This window comes from Phocoena phocoena, chromosome 6 (assembly GCF_963924675.1).
Source record: "Phocoena phocoena chromosome 6, mPhoPho1.1, whole genome shotgun sequence".
In the NCBI taxonomy this organism is placed as follows: domain Eukaryota; kingdom Metazoa; phylum Chordata; class Mammalia; order Artiodactyla; family Phocoenidae; genus Phocoena; species Phocoena phocoena.
The window spans coordinates 84408070-84419261 of record NC_089224.1 but is presented as its reverse complement, the minus strand read 5'-3'; the positions used below and the strand labels follow the sequence as shown (position 1 = coordinate 84419261).

At 39.5% G+C, this 11192-nt stretch overlaps 1 pseudogene; it reads right to left on the bottom strand.

Moving 5' to 3' along the window:
• Positions 1-4903: 4903 nt before the first annotated feature.
• On the bottom strand, positions 4904-6366 carry LOC136124928 (G-patch domain and KOW motifs-containing protein pseudogene; annotated as a pseudogene).
• Positions 6367-11192: the final 4826 nt, after the last annotated feature.

Sequence of the window (11192 nt, the reverse complement as noted above, 5' to 3'; positions counted from 1 at the left end):
TGAACAACCTGGAAGAAATGGACAAATTGTTAGAAATGCACAACCTGCCAAGACTGAATCAGGAAGAAATAGAAAAGATGAACAGACCAATCACAAGCACTGAAATTGAAACTGTGATTAAAAATCTTCCAACAAACAAAAGCCCAGGACCATATGGCTTCACAGGCAAATTCTATCAAACATTTAGAGAAGAGCTAACACCTATCCTTCTCAAACTCTTCCAAAATACTGCAGAGGGAGGAATACTCCCAAACTCATTCTACGAGGCCACCATCACCCTGATACCAACACCAGACAAAGACGTCACAAAGAAAGAAAACTACAGGCCAATATCACTGATGAACATAGATGCAAAAATCCTCAACAAAATACTAGCAAACAGAATCCAACAGCACATTAAAAGGATCATACACCATGATCAAGTGGGGTTTATTCCAGGAATGCAAGGATTCTTCAATATACACAAATCAATCAATGTGATAAACCATATTAACAAACTGAAGGAGAAAACCATAGGATCATTACAATAGATGCAGAGAAAGCTTCTGACAAAATCCAATACCCATTTATGATAAAAACCCTGCAGAAAGTAGGCACAGAGGGAACTTTCCTCAACATAATAAAGGCCATATATGACAAACCCACAGCCAACATCGTCCTCAATGGTGAAAAACTGAAACCATTTCCACTAAGATCAGGAACAATACAAGGTTGCCCACTCTCACCACTCTTACTCAACATAGTTTTGGAAGTCTTAGCCACAGCAACCAGAGAAGAAAAGGAAATAAAAGGAATCCAAATCGGAAAAGAAGAAGTAAAGCTGTCACTGTTTGCAGATGACATGATACTATATATAGAGAATCCTAAAGATGCTACCAGAAAACTACTAGAGCTAATCAATGAATTTGGTCAAGTTGCAGGATACAAAATTAATGCACAGAAATCTCTGGCATTCCTATATACTAATGATGAAAAATCTGAAAGTGAAATCAAGAAAACACTCCCATTTACCATTGCAACAAAAAGAATAAAATACCTAAGAATAAACCTACCTAAGGAGACAAAAGACCTGTATGCAGAAAACTATAAGACACTGATGAAAGAAATTAGAGATGATACAAATAGATGGAGAGAGATACCATGTTCTTGGATTGGAAGAGTCAACATTGTGAAAATGGCTCTACTACCCAAAGCAATCTACAGATTCAATGCAATCCCTATCAAACTACCACTGGCATTTTTCACAGAACTAGAACAAAAAATTTCACAATTTGTATGGAAATACAAAAGACCCCGAATAGCCAAAGCAATCTTGAGAACGAAAAACGGAGCTGGAGGAATCAGGCTTCCTGAGTTCAGACTATAGTACAAAGCTACAGTAATCAAGACAATATGGTACTGGCACAAAAACAGAAAGATAGATCAGTGGAACAGGATAGAAAGCCCAGAGATAAACCCACGCACATATGGACACCTTATCTTTGATAAAGGAGGCAGGAATGTACAGTGGAGAAAGGACAGCCTCCTCAATAAGTGGTGCTGGGAAAACTGGACAGGTACATGTAAAAGTATGAGATTAGAGCACTCCCTAACACCATACACAAAAATAAGCTCAAAATGGATTAAAGACCTAAATGTAAGGCCAGAAACCATCAAACTCTTAGAGGAAAACATAGGCAGAACACTCTGACATAAATCACAGCAAGATCCTTTTTGACCCACCTCCTAGAGAAATGGAAATAAAAACAAAAATAAACAAATGGGACCTAATGAAACTTAAAAGCTCTTTCACAGCAAAGGAAACCATAAACAAGACCAAAAGACAATGCTCAGAATGAGAGAAAATATTTGCAAATGAAGCAACTGACAAAGGATTAATCTCCAAACTTTACAAGCAGCTCATGCAGCTCAATAACAAAAAAACAAACAACCCAATCCAAAAATGGGCAGAAGACCTAAATAGACATTTCTCCAAAGAAGACATACAGACTGCCAACAAGCACATGAAAGAATGCTCAACATCATTAATCATTAGAGAAATCAAAACTACAATGAGATATCATCTCACACCAGTCAGAATGGCCATCATCAAAAAATCTAGGAACAATAAATGCTGGAGAGGGTGTGGAAAAAAGGGAACACTCTTGCACTGCTGGTGGGAATGTGAATTGGTTCAGCCACTATGGAGAATAGTATGGAGGTTCCTTAAAAAACTACAAATAGAACTACCATATGACCCAGCAATCCCACTACTGGGCATATACCCTGAGAAAACCAAAATTCAAAAAGAGTCATGTACCAAAATGTTCATTGCAGCTCTATTTACAATAGTCTGGAGATGGAAACAACCTAAGTGCCCGTCATCGGATGAATGGATAAAGAAGATGTGGCACATATATACAATGGAATATTACTCAGCCATAAAAAGAAACGAAATTGAGCTATTTGTAATGAGGTGGATAGACCTAGAGTCTGTCATACAGAGTGAAGTAAGTCAGAAAGAAAAAGACAAATACCGTATGCTAACACATATATATGGAATTTAAGAAAAAAAAATGTCATGAAGAACCTAGGGGTAAGACAGGAATAAAGACACAGACCTACTGGAGAACGCACTTGAGGATATGGGGGGGGGAAGGGTGAGCTGTGACAAAGCGAGAGAGAGGCATGGACATATATACACTAACAAACGTAAGGTAGATAGCTAGTGGGAAGCAGCCGCATGGCACAGGGATATCGGCTCGGTGCTTTGTGACCGCCTGGAGGGGTGGGATATGGAGGGTGGGAGGGAGGGACACGCAAGAAGGTAGAGATGTGGGAACATATGTATATGTATAACTGATTCACTTTGTTATGAAGCAGAAAGTAACACACTATTGTAAAGCAATTATACTCCAATAAAGATGAAAAAAAAAAAAAAAAAAAAGATGGTTCAGAGATGATCAGATGACCCACATCAGACTAATCAGAGCCCTCCATGGAACTTCTTCTGAACTACTGGTAAAGAAGTAGTCCCTTTTATAGGATTATAGAGGCTAAGAACCATTTAAGATGATGTGGTTAAGGACAGCTTTGTAGCCATATGAAGAGAGCCTTCCTGAGAATGAATTCAAATTAAAAAATAGTATATTTTTCAATTTGTAAGACAAAGAAAAAGAGAAAGCTTCTTAATGATATTAATCTAATCTCATAATTCAGCCATTTCTAAATATAGCTTGATCCCTTGAAAATACCAGTTACATGAGCCAATGGATTCCAGTTTGTGTTTCTTTGTTTAAACCAGCCTGAATTGAGTTTGACTTTTGCAACTGAGAGATTACAGCCAATATACATATATACCCACAGGCTTATTATCTTGTTTGTGAAATTTCTTTTTCTCTCCCTCTCTCTCTCTTCCTCTCCCTCTCTCTCCCTCTCTCTCTCTCTCTCTCTCTCTCTCTCTCTCTCTCTCACATACACACAGACACACAGTGCTTAAGAAGCCTAGTATTTGTCCTATAGATGACAAAAAGCTCTGACAATATGGTTTTCACCTTCATGGCCAGCAGAATTTTACTGAAACTCAGCAATTTTTTATCTAATTGATGTGCAGCAACATGTTCTGACTGCTTGCAGAAACTTTTTCAGCCATTGACACAAACGTGACAATACTTCAAATTCTGCATCAGCCCTCCATCTGTATACCTTCATTTCTGCCCAAGCCCTGAGACTCAGAAAACTTAACTCACATTTGTCACAGAGCTGGAGTCACATGAAGTACCCGAAAATGTTGGGCTGAAAATGATGTAAACACCTGGAGGTCCTCACCCATGACTACAGAGGCATCTCAATGCCAAGTTGAGACTGGCTTAATTGTGAGATTTCTAGGTCTTTGGCTGACAGCATATTGTCACTCTTCTCTATTGTAGCAGAAACTCATAATTGTTTCCAGCTGCAAACAAATGTAAGGCTGACTCTAAAGAGGCACGTGTCTTTTTTTCCTTTGATCAATAGCTTCATTCTGTCCCATCAAGATGCCATCAGTACACAGCATCTCAAGGTTGGCTATATTCAATATAATGTATATTGTGGGATTATTTGACACAATACTAGTTGCTAAATTTTCTTTCTTTACAAGATGGTCGAATTGGGACCACCAAGTTACCAAGTGGGCTCATGTTGTTTTGGATCTCAAAGGCCAAAGCTAGAGAAGAAGAAAAGCCAGAGTATGAATCTAACCCAACATACAAGCATAGAAGACTACCTGAGTTCAAATCCCAGACTTTTGAGCTAGGTGCCTAACTCCCCCAAGCCCTAGTTTCCTCATCTGTAAAATAGGAAAATGTAAAAGTAGTACCTAATCAGAGGTTTCTGATAATTAAATTACATAATTCATTGAGGGGCCAAGAAACATTATCTATTGAAATCAACAGCTAATAATATTAACTGTCAACAGACATTAGCTATTAACAACCATTTAAAATTTATGATCAAAAAACATGTTAATATTATTGCTGTTATCATCTAGAAAAGTCCATTCACTTTCCTGAATTTCAGACTTCTCAACTGTAAAATGGGAGTAATAATCACTGCCAACTTCCTGAAACTGTTTTTAAACTCAAATGAGAACATTTACACAAAAGCACTTCATACAACATAAAGTGTATCAAAATATATGGTGACATTGTTCTTTCTGCTGTTGTTGTATTTTTTTTTTTACAAAGCATTTGAATTGGTTTTTATTATATACTAAGTTCTGGTAAATACTGGGTTTGTTTCTAGCCTCCCTTCTGGTCCATCCTGTCCCAGGGCTGCACTGCAAGTGGAGGGCGGAAACACGACCCCCCCACCACCTTCGTGAAGGCAGGCTTTTCACACTGTATGGGATTGGTAACAACCTGGGTGATGGAAGTGTGTCCACAGGTCAGTCCTCCGAGTCGCTGGGGCCCACATACTGGCAGATGGCATCATAGTGAAGCTCCACCACCCGATTCTCTCTCTGCAGCTGCACAAGTGCCCGGCTCTGCTCTCTGTCGCGGTCCAGCAGACGGCCCACCCTTCCAGCCCATGGCCCCAGCACCACCATCACCCGGTTGCCCTGGACCTTGGGGACTAGGGTCTCCAGCATGCCCTCCCTCAGGCCTTCCAGGACCTGGTCTTCATCTGTCAGATTCACACACAGGTATCCGGGCTCAGGACATCTTCGATTGTCATCTTGGTGTTGTAATACTTGCCACCCTTGTGCAGCTTGTCCACAAACCGCACACGTAGGTCCCTGTGCAGCCAGTGCTGACTCCTGGGAGCTGCTTTCTCAATCTTGGCTGCAGGCCCATCCTGCCTCCATCTGAGATGCTCAGGGTCCCACCGGTCTGGATGGTGTTTCCGCTTCCTGGCTGAGTCCTCCTGCCAGACGTGGAGGTCCTGATCCTGAGGGGCCTTCCAAGACGAGGTTGCTCCATTCTGTTGCCTTGGGGAAGTTTTGCTCACCTGGCTCAGATCCAAGGAGTTCTTGTCAAATTCCTGCTGGGAGACAGGCCGCAGGCAGTACTCACTAACAGTCACCATGCGGCTCCCCACAGCCAGACGGACCATGGCCCGAGCATTGTCAGGGTCGAGGCCTTCCATCTTCCCATAGAGGCCTCGGTGAGGGCCAGAAAGAACCACCACAGCTCCTCCAGGCACCAGTCCCTGAGGCTGGTCTTCCTTATCCTTCTCTTGCTCCTCATCTGGCCTCAGCAGGTGGTGGGGGCCGGTGGGGGCCAGGGCCTGGACCTCAGTCAGGTTGGTGCCCAGCCCTAACCCCTTGGGCCTCAGTGAGCTGACACGGGGCTTCACCACTTGATTGAAGGTACGGCCGATGCCCTCGCCAGGTTTCCAGCCCATGCCCCGCAGCATGGCCAGCCCATAGACCTCTACAGGGACTGCCTCATAATCAGCCTCCTCCGGCACTGTCTCAGCCCGGGGTTCGCTGTCTGCCCCTTCCCCGTCGCGGGTACATCCTTTCTGGATCATGGGGATAGCGAGCGTGGGGTCGACACCCGCATTCTCTCTCTCCTCCAGAGACTTCGTGGATTCCTCAATGACCTCCTTCACAGCCTGGGAGGGCATCCCATCCACCAAGACCTCAGTATGTGTGGATGGCCCAGGGGCCTGGGTCGGTGGCTGCCTAAGATGGCCATTCTGGATCAAAGGGATGACAAGTTCCTTGGGGGCTTCTGAGGGCTGCACACTCTGTAGCTCCCTCCGTTTCTCGGTCTTCAAGAAATCCTTCTCCGGAGCCGCGTCTCCCTCCAGCCATCTCCGGGCAGACGTGCGATTGAAGCTGAATGAAATTGGGGCACGGGAGGCTCCCGCAGGCCACAAAACACCGTCTTTGGCGTCCGCCATCTTCCCCTCTTCCCAGGCCGGCGCGCTGCTTGCTGGGAAGTTTAGTTTGCGCGCTCTTTGCTGGGGCTTGACCACCAACGCTACAACTACCTTTCCCAGGAAACACTGTGGCACCGCCAGGCGAAGGCGGACAGGGACAATAGGAAGTAATTGCCTCTCTTTATACTTCACAAGAGCACGTGGCGCCAAGCGTACCGGGAAATGTAGTTCTTGGGGAAGGCAGGCGTGGTAGAAGGTGGCTTTCTTCTTGCTAAGTCGTCACTCCTTCATGTAGGCATTTATTGGTTGCTTACTGTGTGCACGTCACTGTGCCCTACTGCTAGTGTTGGAGGGTCTCCTGCAGAGGCGGGCAGTGGCTGTGGCTCACTGTCTGTTGTTGTCTTCATTATTGGTACTGGGATACAATAAGTGTATTTGTATGTATTTAGCGTCCAGCATGGACCAGTCCTGGTTAGGCATAAATTCTACTCTCTAAATACTTATAATCATGAAAAAGACATTAGCAAGAATAACTTTAACACATAGAGCAGCCTTCCCTACTATTTTAGCTAACAAATCCCTTTCAGAATAATATAGATCGACACTGCCAGACAGAATTTTCTATGAACAATGATACAAATGTCATACAACTGCACCATCCAATATGATAGCCACCAGTCACATGCACTATTTGAGCAATTGGGATGTGGCTAGTGTAAATAGGAAACTAAATTTTTAATTTTATTTCATTTTAATTAAATTGTAATAGCTGCATGCAGCTGGTTGCTACCACATTGAACAGTACAGAGATAGAATGTCTTCAATCCCTTGGATATTTGTTAATGGGTCTGCCATTTTTTTGTACTGCATGTTATAATGACATGATTTTAGGTTGAAAATGTATTATAAATTCCATTTAAATGCAATCTTCAACAATTGTACATTTACATATAATATATACCCACTATGTACAAAAACAAGTTTTGACTTTTTACATGCCAGTTAATGTAGACTAATTATGTAAGAAAAAGTATCATTTTTAAAGTATACTATATTGATACTTGGGAGCCAAGAGTATAATAAAATTTAAATTTAACTATGAATTATAGCATAAAATAAATTAAAAACTATTTTATTATGGATGTCTGATATTCTTATATTTTATGTGCAAAAAAATACAATTAGTATTTTCATATTTTGTTTCATTTGTCTGCTTATGCACACTCTCCTAATTGTAACACATGTGGTTAAAAAGCCTTTATTCCCACACATGAAAAGTCTTCTAACATTCTCCATTTAAATAACAATTTTTAAATTATTCTTATATCTCCTAATGTGCTACATGAGAATTTTGATCTAATGGATGCAGCTTACAGATTTGGTGATGCTCATATTGAAGAAAACCTGAGAATTAATATTTTATATTCTTCATTAACTTGATATATAGCAGTTTCTGTGTTCCTTATGTCATGGTCTTAAATAATTGTCTAGCCTTAATAATAATTTTATAATTATGAATAAAAATAATTTACAGCTGTGTGATGGCCAAGTCCAGCAATGGCTGGTGGTTGATATTCAATTCACCGTGTCTGGCTAAGTGACTGAGTCACAAGCACACTCATTTGATCTCCATGTTGTGCACTAACTACATATTGAAGAACTATATGTCCACTTTTAAAGGGATATTTTTTAAACAATTATTTTATCTGCTGATCTTTAATATAAATGTAAGCAGGCACCATTATTGCTTTTGATACCATGAACTCCTTGAGACACTTTCTCTAGATCTCAGAATTTCTCAAACCACTTGTTGAGTAAGACTGTCAAAGAATACTGGAAAACTGCTTAACCTTCATGGAATGTTTAGACACCTTAAAGAGGTCCCTTGCTCTTTGGACCCACAGAAAACAACTGAAACTCTGTCTAAAATTGGGCATCAGATATGTAGACATAAATGAGAGGATCTGTGAGGAGAGAAGACCTGAGAAAAGCCAGGCCAGACTCAACATAAGAAAGAACGTGGAGGTCCAAAGAATATATCAACGTGAAAGAGGAAATCTGGCACCTTGCACCAGAAATAGCAGCAGGTACTAGGAATTAGAAGGGGCAATGGAAGGAAGGGCAGAAAGACCTGACCTCACTCCCATTAGTTTCCCCAGCCTTCCCCCAAGCCCAGAGAGCCCAAAACCCCTAGAAAGGAAAGGGCTGTGGTAGAAATAAAAGTTATGTACTGGACATCTAAACAACTCTGCTATGGGGACGCCACTCTGAAAAGAGTTGAACACAAGAAAAGAAGGTGAAGGCATTGTCCTCCTGGCTGGTGAGAGAGGTGAGCAATGAAAATCAAGGGACAACAGGTTTGGTGAAGCAAGAGAGACTGGTACCAGCTAGAGAAGGACAACAATGAGGACAGCAATCCATGGCAGCCCAGATTCACAAGATTGGAGGAGGTGGCACAATGCTAACAACCCAAGGTGGCAAGGCAGTCAGGGGTCAGAGGTCTGGTGAGAGGCATTCAGTGAGGTAAATAATCCAAGAGCAGAAGAGCAACAGCAGGTTTCTGGCCACTGCTTAGGGACAAATGAGACCAATGAACATGGTAATAAAAGGAAAGCAAAGTGCTCGCATCAGGAGCTTTGATTTCCTATAAGAATACATTTTCCTTCTGTCAGAGAATCCCAGGAGGTAAGTGACACAGTTGAGAAACAGCTATTTTACATGTGTAAGTAATCTTGGGGATTCTTAGAAATGTTTAGGGAGAGAAATCACTTCATATATAGGCAGATAAGGGGCAGGATTTAGAGCTACTGAAATCTGAAAATCATTTAAAATATGACCAAATACATACCACCTTTTAATAAAGCTTAGAATATAAATATACACCATAACTTTTTCTAGGTACAGGATTATGGGTGCTTTTATTTTCTTAATTTCATCTCTTATCTGAATTTCTAGGGTTTCTTTGAAGAACATGTAACATTTGGGTATAAAAAGCATAAGATTGGGACTTCCCTGGTGGCACAGTGGTTAAGAATCCTCCTGTCAGTGCAGGGGACACGGGTTTGAGCCCTGGTCTGGGAAGATCCTGCATGCCGCAGAGCAACTAAACCTGTGCGCCACAATTACTGACCCTGCGCTCTAGAGCCCATGAGCCATGACGACTGAGCCCGTGTGCCACAGCTACTGAAGCCTGGGCGCCTAGAGCCCGTGACCCACAACAAGATAAGTCACCGCAATGATAAGCCCGTGCACCACAATGAAAAGTAGCCCCCGCTTACCACAACTAGAGAAAGCCCATGCACAGCAACAAAAACCCAACACAGCCAAAAATTAATTAATTTTTAAAAAATTATTTAAAAATAAAATTTATTTTAAAAATTAAATGCCACTTTTCACATGTTAAATTGCAAAGATTGAAAAAAATCTAATGCTCAGTATTGGCAAATGGGTAGGGAAGTAGGCACTCATACTCTGCTCACAAGATAATTATGTTATTTCTGGATTATGGATTATGTTATTTCTGGAGGACAATTTGAGAACAAAATCAAAATTCTCAAAAATTTATTTTTATTTAAATAATTTATTTTAAATAATTTATTAAATAATTTAAATTATTATAAATTTATAAATTATTTATATAATTATTATAATTATATTGTATTATATTATTATAAATTTATTTATAATAATTTACAATTTATAAATAATTTATTACAAATTTAAATAATTTATTATAATTTATTATTAAGATAATAATTTATTTATTTAAAATTTTATTAAAAAAAATTTTTTTTTTAATTCTTAAAAATCTAATACTCAGTATTGGCAAATGGGTAGGGAAGTAGGCACTCATACTCTGCTCACAAGGTAAGTATGTTATTTCTGGATTTCTGGATTATGTTATTTCTGGAGGACAATTTGAAAACAAAATCAAAATTCTTAAAAATTTTTATGTAATTTTATTCAGGAATTCTGCTTCTAGAAATATACATAATGTAGAGAATTATCCTCTTTTTATAAAAACTACAATGTATCGATAGATAAATATGGAGATAGACAGGTAGCAAATTATACCTGCAATAACATAATAGTAATAATAACAGTAATATTAGTTATTACTGATAAATTATGAGTGATTTTTCATTTTAAGTATTCTTTTCTGCCATGAAAACTATTACTTAAACAGGATAAATGAATGCTATGTTAAATAAAAGAAATTGAAAAGTTAGCACAGCATTAAGTTTTTCATCTCATTCTCTTATATTTTGTATCTGTGGTCACAACCTATTCCAATTTCTGGTATCACTTGATTTCTTCAGTATTTGGGCAGCAATTTATTTTATAGTTTCCTCAATAAATATTTTTGGGATTTATTAACCAAATCTTCTTGTTCCTATTTTCTAATCTACTAAAATCTGGTTTTACCTTTATTAGTTTCTTCCTCCTGGTCTCCTTTGACTTATTTCATCATTCTCTTTACAACTGCTTGAATTGAAAGCTTAGGTACAGTTATTTTTATTATTTCTAATTTAGCAATTTAAAAATACAATGCATAAACTCTGATTTTGAATCCAGTTCCTTATTTCAAATGATTAATATTATTTATTTTAATATCTTTTTTGCAAGAATTATCACTCTGAGTATGATACTGCAACCAAATTTGCAACTAGTGTTTAGACTTAATTCTATGTGTAAATCTTTTCATTACTCCCCACCACTTTTTTATTTACATACGGTAAAATTCACTTTCGGTGTACAGTTTTGTGCATTTTGACACATGTAAACAGTTTTGTAACTACCATCACAATTAAGATATTGATTATTTCCATCAAAGTGTTCCCTCATGC